This window comes from Lygodium microphyllum, chromosome 17 (assembly GCF_053477565.2).
Source record: "Lygodium microphyllum isolate KBCC chromosome 17, Lygodium_microphyllum_v1.1.10, whole genome shotgun sequence".
NCBI classification, from domain to species: domain Eukaryota; kingdom Viridiplantae; phylum Streptophyta; class Polypodiopsida; order Schizaeales; family Lygodiaceae; genus Lygodium; species Lygodium microphyllum.
This window is the reverse complement of record NC_141151.1, coordinates 87420951-87435378: the sequence shown is the minus strand read 5'-3', so window position 1 is coordinate 87435378 and position 14428 is coordinate 87420951.

Genomic DNA, 14428 nt, shown 5'->3' with positions numbered 1-14428 from the left:
CAAGCTCCCAATAGCCTGAGTGCTAAAGCCCCTCCCCGTGGGCCTTCCCTATTGCCCTCTCAAGCAGGTTCTTGTTAACCCGAGATCTTTTAAAATTTCCATTTGCCTTCACAAAGCAAATCTTTTACACCCCTTTTTCCTAGAAGTTTAAGGAGGAATCCTATAAAGCCTTTTAAAGCCGACTCCGAAAGACGGTGCAAGCGGTCACAAAGGGAGTTCGCGTTCAAAGAAGATTGGCCAACATCATAAATCTGCGTCCAAGGCGAAAAGGCAGAATTCGCGATGGCCCCTAAGAAGGCACAAGGCGCAACCGCAGGAGGATCGTCTCCTAACATCCATGTGGACATTTCACCACAAGTCTAGGTTTTTCTTCCTAATTTTGATTTACGTCGTTATAATTCAATTGTGCATGGATAATTTATGGAGATAAGATGCATTTTTCGATTAAAATACTTTGACTAATTTAAAAGAAATAGCTCACGATGAAAGAATTCGGTCATTAGTATTTTTCAATAAAACGAACAAAATAAAGTGAGCATAAGATTTCTATGCATTTCTAGCAAGTGGTTTTTATGCATTGCAAAGTAATGAAATTAGATTATTTAATGCCCATCTTTACAAAACGGAATTATGATAGTACACTTCAATTAAGCATGGAAGGAATAAACCGCATATCGCATTATTGAACATCTTTTTCGAAATGATTCTTAAAGAAAGTTGCTAGCAACCTTAGGAAATTGCTAGGGCTGCATGAAGAAGATTTAACTCTAGGCAAGTGGCCTAAAAAACTCAAATCAACGAAAGGTTGCGTAAGTTCAGCATATGACTAATTCATTCAGAAATGAGAGTAGAAAAAGGCTGCATGTTTAAACATAAAATCCTAAAGCTTAGTAACATGAATTTTGTTTGCATGTTATAGGATGATCAATTGGAATTATGCTATAACTTAACCTATGCTTTGATCTTAACCCGAAAAGTTAGGGTTTGTAAATGAACTCATATGTAGGTAATGAATCATGTGGTTACGCAAATGGTAGCGTAATTATCTTCAAGAATAGACAAGTAAACACCTAAAAACCGCGAGGGACTCGTTTAGGAAGGGTTAATTCAATGCAAGATATCCCAAAGAGCTAACTAGGATTTAACACGTTGAGAACGTGACCTAGTCGCTCTTATTGCCAAAGCTGAAACTCCAATACCCTAAAGACTTGCCCACATTCACGGAATGTAGGGACAATAGGACATACTTGTGAGAAATGATCAAGGGTTTTTATCCTAAGGATCTCTCGTTAAAAAGATGAAACTCGGTTTGAACTTGGAACCCTAGGACCGACAATGTCGGCCTAATGCAATCAGGAACTGATTGTTATATCTAATCATGATTTCGTGATTAGAAGATTCCATTCGATGGGTAAATAGTCCCACATTTTTGATGCGACACTTGTGCAACAAGTTGCAGAGTCGCATAATCTTGTGATTTGATCACAAGGGAATGGCCAATTCCTCGGAATGAGATTGGCAGATTCTTTCGCAAGTTTATCTTCCAAGAGGATGAATACTTGTCCTGATATAGTACCTTTCTTGGGTAAAGTAACCAAGATACGGGGATTAGATATTTGCTTGGAAGCAAAGGACCAATCAGTAAAGTGGAATAACATATGGTATTGATTAAGTTGGGTCAATAGGGTACCCCCGACTGCCTGTCTGACCCTAACCAAGGGGGTTGTTAACCGCGCCGGGAAGGTGGACCGAACCTGTCGCGAGAGGTCTCTCTGTTGAGCAATACTTGGAGCAGGAGGACGCTTGGGTGCCAGAGGAGGCTCTGGTTGTAAATCCCTCGCCTTTCAAGCCCTGCAGAAGAGGCCAACGTGACTCGGGATTGGATCTCGAGGCCCGCATACTAGTCTACTGGCGGAATCTTGGATTAGTAATCCATGTGGATTGCTGGATAGCCTTCGAGCGAATTATGAATAAGCTTACGGGCTGGACTTTATATACTTCAAAGATAAATATGATAACATGTTAAAAAGGAACATGTTTGACATTGCTTTTCTATGTCAAGTGCTATGATTACGTGAAGGAACTAGTGCCTAATGGGTTAATTAAGGAAGCTGATTGATGCATGTACAACTAAATGTGGTAGGTAATTAAATAACTAAAATAACTTGAGGAAAGTGCGGTGGATGTGGCCATGGGTCCGTCCTACGAATGGGTAGTCCCGGTTGGTCGGGAACTTTTGTCAATCATGATGGACAGCAAGAAGATCGTTTCAAGGGACACAAACAGCAAGGGCGCTGACCTAGAGTCTAAGTTATAATAATCCCGATTTATGTTGTTTTAGGGGAACGGAATGGGACTATGCCTTATGAGAGAGGTTGAGCCTTGCATCCCTCTCGTTTCCCATTCTCCTTGAACCAAGTGCAGCGTGAATCCGCTTCGGACCTGGCGTTTCTGCGTAAAGTAGTTCACTCGGATTCGACGCTAGTTGCCGTTTAGGAAATGACCAATAGAAAAAACCCTGATTCATGTTGGTCCTAAGTGGGAACGGCCAGAATACTTCCACTACATGGCAGACGCGGAAAGTCCTAGATCGCAAATCCCGTAACATTCCATGGGAGTGCCAGGCGCAGCTTTCTAGACAACCTTTCCGATGGACTGCTAAGACGTGTCCTGAAGACAATAGGTGGACACGTTACAGGATTAGTAAAAAGTAAAATATCTTACAAACCCTAAGATCATCTACTTGTACCAGATAAAAAGGTTACACCTTTTAAATTCCCTTATAAAAGACCTTTCAAAGGGGAACCCTCAAAAGAGAAGAAACAAAAATAAAGAGAGTAACACAAAAAGAAGGGAAAACTAATTAAAACTAAAATATATAAAAGAATCAACAAAGAGAGAAGCTCAATTTAAGCACTAAGATTACAAAGAATTCCTTGAGGATGCCTATTAGCCCCAAGGAGAGTAAGTTGCTTGGCCTCTTACGAAGCAATTTATGCTGAAAGAAGTGGTTTGGATTGGATTAGGAGGATTGTTATTAAGGGTATTGGAGGGATTTTAGTGGCTTAAAAGTGCAAATTGGTAACTATTAGGGGAGAGTAATAAATCAAACTAGGTCTCATCTCATATTCTACAAGAAATCTCTTCTCCCTCCATAAGTGGTTTTCAACATAAATGGGAACATCCCTAGGGAGTCAATTTTTTCTACTATAGGTGGTACTCCCATAGAGTGGTAGGTCCCTTTATGTGCTTAGGACTTTTTTATTGGCATGGTGGTTTGTTTAGGTCGTTATTTAAGGCATTTGTCTATAAATGTACATGGAACTTCTTAATAAAGAGTTAGAGAGTGAGACCCACCATAGAGAATATTGCAAGGATAGAATATTAGGTTGGCTTCACCTCTCACGATTTGTATAAAGAAATGGTAAATAGTGGTGAAAAGGAAATGCTCTTGCTATGAATGTCAAGACAAGCTTGTGAAAGGTGAGAAGGATCAAAGCTTGCACTCGAGAGCTACGGCGGGAGAGCAAGAGCAATAAAGAGAGAGACAAGAAATTGGAACTCCAACAGTCACAATGTGTGACCGTGCCTTCCTTTATTCAAACTGTCACTAAAAGAATAAAGAATAAAGTGATGGTGATGGGCGCTCGCTACCTGCAGTGTGCAGTGGCAGTGACTGTCAGTGTAGTAATACATAGGCGGCTAGGCAGAGGTGCCTTTACCCCCAACAACCTCCCACTTAAAGGTGAATCTGCCCTAGTGAGGAGCAAAAAGAAAAAGAAAAAAAAGACAGTACAACATGTACACATGTACAACAGGATGAGGAAAGACGTCATCTCATCCCACGCCCATCAATCTCCTGAGGAAGGCAAAGCGTTCTGTAAAGAGGCTTTTTGTGAGTAGATCTGCAGGATTTTGGTCAATCGAGATCTTGACAAGATTAACAAACTTGTCCTCAACGACCCCACGTATGAAGGAATACCTCACCTCAATGTGTTTCGTCTTCGCATGGAAGACCGGATTCTTGGCTACTTGGCTAACTGAATAGCACTCATAGAATCTGAATGCAATGTAAGGATAGCATCAATACCAAGGTGAGCAACCAAACAACCCAACCAAATGGCCTCCTTGCAAGCCTCAATGGCTGCAACATACTCGGCTCCTGTAGTAGAAACGGCCATGCATTTCTGCACCCTGGACATCCAAGAAACAGCACCTCTAGCATATGTGAATACATAGCCGGAAGTGGACTTCCTACTATCTGCATGTCCTGCATAATCAAAGTTAGTGTATCCCACGACTCCTGTATCCTGGCTACCATAGCATATGCACATATCTGTAGTGCCCTTCAGGTACCTCATGATACCCTTCACGGCATCCCAATGCTTTTTGCTAGATGTAGCCATATAGCGTGCCACAACACCAATTGCAAAGGCAATATCTAGACGAGTGGCTTTCATGGAATACATAAGACTGCCCACTGCGGATGCATAGGGAATCTTGGCCATCTCGGGCCTCTGCTCATCTGTCTGTGGACAATTAGCATGTGATACCTTCACATAAGAAGGCAATGGACAGCCAATAGGCTTTACGTCCTACATGCGGAAGTGCTCAAGGACTTTATGAATGTACTCCCTCTGTGACAAGTAGAGGAGTCCCTGATGCATGTCGCATCTAGTGCGCATACCAAGTATGTGAGTGGCCTGTCCCAGATCTTTCATCTCAAAGCTCTTCTTGAGCTGAGCCTTAAGAGCATCTAGATCATCATGAGCTTTCCCTGCTATTAGCATATCATCCACATAGAGTACCAAAATCAATAAAGAACCATCACGGGCTTTCTTCGTGTAAAGACACGGATCCATAGCACTCCTGCTATAGCCCTATGACTGCATAAAGGCATCAAATTATGATACCACTCCCTAGGTGCATGCTTCAAGCTATAAAGACTTTTCTTCAATTTGCACACTAGGTGCTCCCTACCAGGTTCTACAAAGCCCTTAGGCTGCTCCATATAAACCTCATCATGCAAGTCTCCATGTAAGAAAGCAGTCTTGACATCCATCTGGTATAAATCCAAGTCAAGCTGAGCAACCAAAGCCAAGACTAAGCGCAAGGTGGTCATCTTAACCACAAGAGAAAAGACCTCATCAAAGTCCACACCATGTTCCTACTTAAAACCATTTGCTACCAATCTAGCCTTGTATGCCGGCTTGGGGTATCCAGGGGTACTTTTCAGCTTGTACACCCACTTGCATGGCAAAGCCTTCTTGCCCTTAGGCAAGGTCTCAGTCTTATGCAAGGAGTCTATCTCAGACTACATAGCCCTCTCATAGGAGTGATTGTCACCCCTGCGCATAGCCTCATCATAGGTGAAAGGCTCTCCTGCATCTATAACCAAGACATAATGCATCGAGGGCTGAAATCTATCAGGTGGACGTCTATCTCTAGTAGGCCATCAAGGCTCTACTGCCTATCCAACTACCTGTCCAATATCTTGACCATGAGCATCTGCTACAGCTGTAGTCTATCCAACTGGCTGTGCGGGAGCTCTCGGCTCCTCCTGAAATATGACCTTACGGATCTCAACAACTCTCTCAGGCTGTCGATGCATCTTGTCTTCATGGAAGACTACATCATGATTGCAGATGAACTTCTACGCCTGAGGATCCCAGAGACGGTAACCCATCTCGCCTTCATCCCCATAACCAAGGAAAATGCATTTGACACTCTTAGAATCCAGCTTACTTCTCTTGTCCCTGGGCACATGGCAAAATGCCTCACATCCAAAGACACGGAGATGCATATAAGAGGGAGGTTTTCTAGTCCATACCTCCTCTGCAACTTGGAAATCCAAACCACTAGAAGGTGATTTGTTTATGACATGCACAGCTATAATAACTGCCTCAGCCCAAAAGCTCTGTGGTAGGCGTGCATGGCTAAGCATATTGCGTACACGCTCTTGGATGGTTCTATTCATCCACTCAGCCAAACCATTCTAGGAAGGGGTGTAGGGGGCGATCAATTGACGCTTAATACCTTGCTTATCACATAACTACTCAAAAGCACATGAGACATACTCACCCCCATTATTTATTCTTAGGAATTTTAGCCTATACCCAGACTGGTTCTCAACTAATGCAAGCCATCTCTGAAACACAGCCAAGACATTGGATTTCAACTTAATGGGATAAGCCCAAACTTTCCGTGAAAAATCATCTATGAACGTAACAAAATACTTTGCACCACCCATAGACTGACAAGGCATGGGCCCACAGACATCCGAATGTACTAATGCCAAGGGCTCACTCATGCGTGGCCTACTAGACTTCTTATGCATAGACCTAGTCTTTTTGCCATAAAGACAATGCTCACGTGAATCAAAACATGCATAATCAAGGGGCGGTAAGTATTACAAACCAGAAAGGATTTTCATTCCCTTCAAAGACATATGGCCCAAACGGGCATGCCAAAGAGATACATGTGGGATAGAATCCACAGAAAAAACATGATCAAGGGAAGAAGCGGATACAATCAAGGGATAGAGGCTTGGCACCTCTCGCAATCACAAGTCTGCCGAGTGATCTTCCATGGAGAGTCTCCAAAAGATACATGACAATCTGTGTCATCAAGCTGTCCAGCTGACATGAGACTGCGTGTCAAAGCAGGTCCATGATGTACATCCTGCATAACAAAACTGGCGCCAGAAGGAAACTGCAGCCTAACATCACCAATGTCCACAATATCAAGAGAGTTGTCATCGGCCAAGCGCACAGAACCCGAAACAGTACGGTATAAATGAAACTACTCTCGACAAGGTGTCACATGAAAGGACGCACCTGAGTCCAAGAGCCAACATTGTGCATACATAGAGTATATCTCCGTCATATGCGAAGCACTAGAAGAAGCTGCAAGGATATAATCATCATCATCAACATCCTCAGGCTGCATAACATTCATCTCTTCAATTTTAACACTGGACTTTGCAGGCACTATGCTGCGATCAGAAGACTTATCCTGCATTTTGTCTTTTTCCTTATCTTTGCGCCTTTCATTGCACAGTTCATGGCATTGTGGCCTAATATGGCCCTTTTTTCACAATGGTGACAAGTAACATGTGCATTCCTGCCATGGGATTTGCTACGTGACTTCCCACAAGACTTGGACGAAGATTTCTGAGAATCTCGTCCACGGCCACTGCCACTTGCAGCTATAGGTGGGGTTTATGATTATTCTAATGTAGGATATGAAGATGATGTGGCCTCTTTATGTGGATAGAAGACACCTATTTCACACAACATAGGGCATCATGCTAGCATGGAGAAACATGCATGATCCCCTCTTGTTCTTGCTCTGCAGATCACATGAGTAATTCTTTGGTAAAGAGGCTCCATTTTCTGCTAATTTGGGTGAAGAAGAAGATGATGAGTAAATGTGTAATAGAGGATGGAGGAGATTTGGATTGAAATCATGAGCAGTAAGTGGAGTTACAAGAAATCATGGAGAGGTCTCGACAGCAACAAAGAACAAGCACACGTGATTTTAATGGATAAAGATGGACATGATGGTGATTTTGTTGATGAAGAGGCTCAATTTGCTACTACTTTTCGTATAGAAGAAGATGATGATGATGATGATTCAAATAGCAAATATGAGCAAGGTGGCTTGTTTTGGACATCATCAAACTTTTCTCTAGCATATTCAACCTGAATTTTTAGAACCTCATAGTATACCACATCCACCGGTGTTGGTATGATTGCTTGACTTTCAGGAGCTTTGTGCACCTACAAGGATTTCCCTTCAATAACCTCTTGTTGCTTTTGTTTAATTTTCAAGAAAAGCCTTTCTTTGAATTTAGGTATCAACCCCTGTTATGGCCCCTCAGGATCATAATAGAAAATGCAGGAAATTTGCACTGCAGGGAACTTCCTGACACAGTTTACAGCCATGTCGTACATTTAATCTTCAAGAACAATATGCAAACATGAACTACATATTATATTCATCAATGCTGAACCACTGTCCTAAAAACGATCACACAGTTTATCATCATCATATTCACTCCTGATCAAATAACTTGCAGTAGACAACGCAAATAGTCAGGACACAAATACACATTATTAGAACCAAACATAAGCGACCAGAATTTGGCGCCATCCTGAAGAAGACATCAGTTCTCATCATGCAAGAATACAAAAGACATGAACTCCTGATTGTCAAGAAGGCGCATGCATGTCAGGTAAAAACCTGAATGCTTCATATGGCATCTTAGGTCACTTTCCATATGTTGGTTCTACATGTATGCTAGTACTAAGGTATAAAAGTACTAATATAGTGCAATTCAAGCCTCAACACCTGGCACAGCCCAATGGATGACTGGGACAGTCAAGAATCAAACCCACAAGTATGTAGCTATATAACGAAAAGCATACAAAGTAAGAAATAACCCAGAGAATACAATTATACCCTGCCAGAGGCCTTGCACCCATTGACAAGCCACACTGAGCAACCATGAGTAGAGCCCCTCTAGGATACTCATAGTCCTCTCGTGCAATTGCATAATTGATCCTAAGTGTTAGCAGAGGTCATTACATCATGTCATGAGAAAAAAGAAGATACATATGAAAGTCAAGTAGTAAACCAACTAGGAGTGTACAGAATAATATCTGTGCAAGTAGAAATCTGACACTCCGAACGTGCAACAGCATAGTCTTCAACAGATCTATTACTATTAACCTTAATCTCTTCATGCACCTCATACACAACTTGCTGCAAAGTAGCATCCCTATCTTCCAACTTAAAATCCTTCTGCTGCAAAAGAGATGCTATATAGTCATCACTTTTTCTCTTCTCATCCAAAGCATACTACAACTTAGCAGTAAGATCCACTTTGGCAGCTTGCAAATCTGCAACTTGCTGAAGCAATGCATCCTTTTCCTAAATTAATGCATCAAACTCAGCTGGAACAAAAGCATTTTTAAGCATATTATAATGTTTAGAAACCAAAGTGTCAAATTTTTCCATCACCAGTTGACAATTGTTTCTAACATCACCAATCAAAGCTTGCTGCATCTCAAAAAATTCTGACTTCAATACAACCGGGGCATCCACATCTACTTCCAAATTCTTCAAAATCTACTCTTCAACATGTTTAAGAGGCTGAAACCTCTCCAACAACAATTTATGCTCAACCTGCAATTTAGCATGCATACTTTGCAATTGATGCATACACTTATATTGCAACTCTTGAGTCCATTTCTCAAACAAAGCAGTTGACATTTTTCTGTTGGGGTAAAGGCGCCTCCGCCATGCCGCCCCGTGTATTACTACACTAACAGTACCCGCCATTGCACACTGCAGGTGGCGGGCGCCCGTCACGTCACTTTATTCTTTACATTAATTTTAGTGACTAGTAAATAAAGGAAGGCCCGGTCACACATTGTGACTGTTGGAGTTCCCATGTCTTGTCTCTCTCTTTCTTGCTCTTTCTCTCTCGCCATAGCTCGCGTGCAAGCTTCGATCCTTCTCACCTTTCAACTGGTATCAAAGCTTGGCTTCCTCTTGCTTGAGCTCAACTTGGTGCTTCTCTACCTTCGCATCGACTCCCTTCATGCATTGGATCTCCATCCCGGCAGCATATCCAATCTCCCCGAGCTCCCGTCACTCCTCGGCTTCCCGCGAGCACCTTCCCGGCCTATTGAGGCACCTTCAAGGCATTGGTACTAAGGTATTTGATCATTCTTTCAGGGTTTTATTTCAATCTACAGGTTGCAAACAACAAGGGCAGCCATGGCTTCAAACCCTTGAAGCTTATTCCCCTCATATTGTGCCTTACACCTATCAAGGCTCAAAGAGGCTTGTCATAGGCCTTTGATAGGCCCTTCTTGAGCCCCCCATTACCCCCTTTCAGCCATGGCTTCAAACCCTTGAAGCTTATTCCCCTCATATTGTGCCTTACACCTATCAAGGCTCAAAGAGGCTTGTCATAGGCCTTTGATAGGCCCTTCTTGAGCCCCCCATTACCCCCTTTCAGCCCACGTGGAGTAGCAGCAAGTTCAGTACCAACATGGCAGATTGCACCATTTTTCCAGGCTGTTAGCACTCGTCTACTTCAGCTCCACACTTGGCCATTGCTTCTTACTCTCTACCTTGATCAAGAGGGCTATTAGACTTCATATTTGATGTCATTCAAGCTGTGGGCATTGGTCTTGATCATTCGGGGCTGATTTCTTCATATTTGGGACTGTCATAAATTGTCATAACAGGCTGAAAATAGGGCAGCAACATTGGCATTAGCATTTGTTGCTTACACTCCATTCCGATTGTGCTATTTGATGCCCGTATGCGGCCTACTTGATGCCCGAATGTCTTGGGAATGTATGCATTCGATTTGCCCATGACTTGGCATTGTTGTTGGGCTGGAAATTGATAGTTAGAAACTCACTGTGTCCGTGACAGTCCCACTAGATTCTGCAACTCACGATATGGTTTTTTGTTTTTAGCACATATTTCACCCAATTCTTATTAATAATGTTATTTCTATATGCATCACGATGTACATACAGTTGTAACGAGTCCTCACCAATGTCTTGTCATGCTGGTAAGTCCCCCAATGTTGCGGTGGCTATGGCTTGTCGAGTGCTCGCTTATGGCCTTGCCATCGGCCTCAACTGGCTCGTACCTATCCAGCAGCTTTGTTGCAATACGGCTACCATCTCGAAGAGAAAACAATAGTAGCCTCCGCCTACTCAGGAGGACACTGAACCACACTTGCTCTATCAGCACAAGTGCTGAGCATAGTGTTAAACATGCAATCACTATGTCAGAGAAGGCCTTGAAATATCTCACTAAGATGAGAAAAGATCTAAATGAAGACCTTTGCCTTTGACTCGGGGGGATGTCCTATACCATGGATTTTGAACAGTGTGCTAATATGAGATCTGATCATTCCATCATTGACTATGACGGTTTCACAATGGTTTGTGATCCAAAGAACTTGCTTTATTTGTACAGGATGTAGTTGGACTATAGTGATGCTCTTATTGGAGATTGGGGAACTCTATGCCAAGATGCAATAGAGGAACTAGCTTAGAAGGATTTTACAGAGAACAAGAACATAAAGAAAAAGGAAGGACAAGAAGACAAAGAAGACCAACTAAGAATGCAAGAAGATCAAAAACACAAGATCAAGGAAAGCGAAAGATGCCAAAGAAGCATGAAGAAGATACTTTCTACTGCTACAAACAAATTTTTTTGAAATTTCCCATAGTGGACTTGGCACGGCACTTGGCTCTCATGGAAAAAGAGAAAGTCCTAACAGAAAGCAGAGCAAATGTAGCCCAAGTGGGCTTCAATACTCAACAGCAAGCTTTCGTAAATACTCTGATGGATGCCACTCATGCGGAGGAAGGGGAGTCCCATGAGGTGGTAAAGAAGAAGCTAAGCATAGCACACAAAGCTCTGCAAGCACGCTACACATGCCCCCACAATCCGTTTCAGTTGGGCTAAACCTTGATGAACAACGCAAGTACCTGTTGTTGGCCGGCCTAACCCCCTAGGAGATTGATGCACTGGGGTTTGTAGAGGAGGTACAGTGGGAAGATCTCCCAGGGAGTGAAGCTGAACTACAATTTGACATGGGCAGATTCGATGAAGAAGATATCCCACAACCCCCTTCACCCCACTCTAAAGAATAGTGGCAGTCAACGGACACATATGTGGAGAGAAAAGCCGCCTTGAGGGAGAAGAGAAAGAAAGTGGTGAAATAAGCTAGACAAAGATTGAGGGCTAATCTTATGGCATAGTCGTTCACACCTCTTCCACCATGCCCAGGTGACCTGCTCGCTAGTTTCCATGTAGAAATCGTAGTCTAGGAGAGACAAGAAAAATAGAAACAACCTTTTAACTTCAACTTCCTCCTTCCCAACGGCCTGTGAAGAGTTCTTCCCCTTAAAATAGTGGACGAGGTGATTGGTATTGGAAGTCAGCTAGGCCAACAATGGCTGGAAGAAAGAGAGAAGAATCCCACCCTCTAGGACACCGAGGATGCTGAGTACTAGCAAAATAAGGTTTTTGAAGTGCCTTGGTTTATGCCTAGATACGAGTGCCAGCCATTGTGGCGGAGACGTATTTGCGATAACAATGTGTTGTCTTCGATGGCTTTTTGTAATACCCTCCCCTTTGAGAGAAACAACCACACCTTCATGGCGTATCCTCGTAGGGTAGGAGTAGACTTTAATGCAAACACCCATGGTCGCTACGACTTTCCCATCATATATAACCCCCATACTACCACCTTAGCACAAGCCCTCAGTTTCACCTTGAACAAACCTAGATGCTACCATGACCCGCTATATTGCTGACTTCTCCTCTTGTCACGATCCCACCTTCATTACCACATGCAACTACCTTAGGCTATTAAAAATCTTACTTAAGCAGGATCCCACCCCAACACAACGTGGTCTCTCCCCACTCTTTTTTTATCCTAACACCATAGATAGCTGTAGGATGACCCACCTAATTATGTGAGCTAGCCTTCTATCCTCCTTCTGCCTAGCTATTCTCGAGGATATGAGTGACAACAAATTCACCTACTGTAACCACCCATTCCTCTCCACCACCTCTCTCCATGTCGCTTGAACCTTAAGGGTTACATGCAGAGCTCAAGATTTTTGAGTCACTCTATTAAATCCCCTTTCCCACCACCTTCTAATGATGATAACTAGCAATTAGCTATTGCACTAATCCTGTACCTCAACAAGTTTTTTATAAAGAAATGAAAAAAAAGAGATAGCAAACAAATAACAATGAGAGGAGCACACAACATGTCCAAACACAAGTCGTGGCACATAGCTCACAGTCATGCACCTAGGGGTCCTCAAGTTAGGCACGTCCGGTGACCTTAGTTGGCCCGCTCAATTCCTAAACCCCCTAGCCCTTTTTGACTCTCCACTTCACACTTAGGGAACCTCAAGGGCATGACAAGGGAGATAGCACTCACCTATGGTTTAGACCTGTCACCTTGAGCTATACATACCACACCTCCCTTTGCACGAACATGGTCATCAAGTATGGGACATCACCCAGGCTTACCTAGGGTTAGACCCAGTTCCGTGTTCCACTAGCACGACCACAAAGCAATGCACTATGAGGTAGACACTCCCCTTAGGTCAAGCACTTTCTCCTTTCAAGTACAATAAGATGCTACAACCCGCCAACTTCAGAGACCCCCATCATCCGCTTGACACACCTTGGGGTCTCCATCTAAATCATTACCAAGCTTCCCAATCAAAAGAGTCCACATGTGGTCCTATCCTCACCCCACCACTCACTTGCCTAGACCCCACCCTTCCACAACAAAGAGCTTGAAGTGTCATGGGACTGGCACCCATCTTGGAGAGGGGTAATGTTGACCTCAGTTCAAGATGGCAGAAATATGAAGCAAAGAGCAAAAAAATGACAGAAAAAGAGCAAAGGTGCAGAGGCAGCCCCAAAGCTAAGCTGAGGCAAAAAGCACAATTTTAAATGGAAGGCGCCTCAAAAAGCTTTAAAAACTCTTATAAAACAATGCCAGGATCCCTCCTGTGCCATTTGTAAAAGAATAGATGGGTGTAGGCTTTTAAGTTATGAAGCAGGAAGAGGAAAATAATAATAATGACCTTGCCACAACGGTCAGGTCATGTAAAAAGGGATGGGTGCCCCTGGGATTTTTGGGTTTGTATATAAAGTTCAAAAAGTGAATGGAAGCTCATTCTTTGGTGTGTGGCTAACAAGAGACCTATCTCCTTCTCTTCTTCTCATCACCTTGCTTGTGTATGTGCTCTTGAGAGAGGGAGTGTGAGAGTGTGTGGGAGTGAGGGATCAAGAGGGTGAATCTCTTCACCATCTCCTCTTCTCTTCTTCCCTTCCTCTTCTCTTTTCTTGTGCACACACGGCTATGGTGGAGGGAGCTTGATTGAGGGGGACTTGAGGATGATTGAGCTAGCATCTAGGATCGTGGAGCTACAAGTGTGTGTGAACGAGGTAAGCTTACTACACTCATAGTTTGGAAGGCGTATCGGCTAGGTGAGAGATAGCCATTAGAGCTCACTTGGAACGCTCGAACAATAAGCGGTCCTTGGGTCTTAGCAATTGAGCTTGAGCTCCCATTATAGTTGCATGTATGAATGTTCTAGCTGTTAGAAATCAAGCTCATTGTCAGTGTGTCTTCATCTATGACCGACATCTATGACAGCTAGTGTGTACAACTGTCTACATGTGACTACATTAAATAAGTCGGGTTAGTAGTCAGTCAGTGGACCAGACTAGAGTTAGTTAATCTAGTCTACATTTACACTAGGTCACTTTATCTTGTAGACAGTATGTGTGCTTTTCAGTATAGTGTGTGGAAATGAAGGAATGAGCTTGAGAGCCTGAAGGCTCATGGACATGG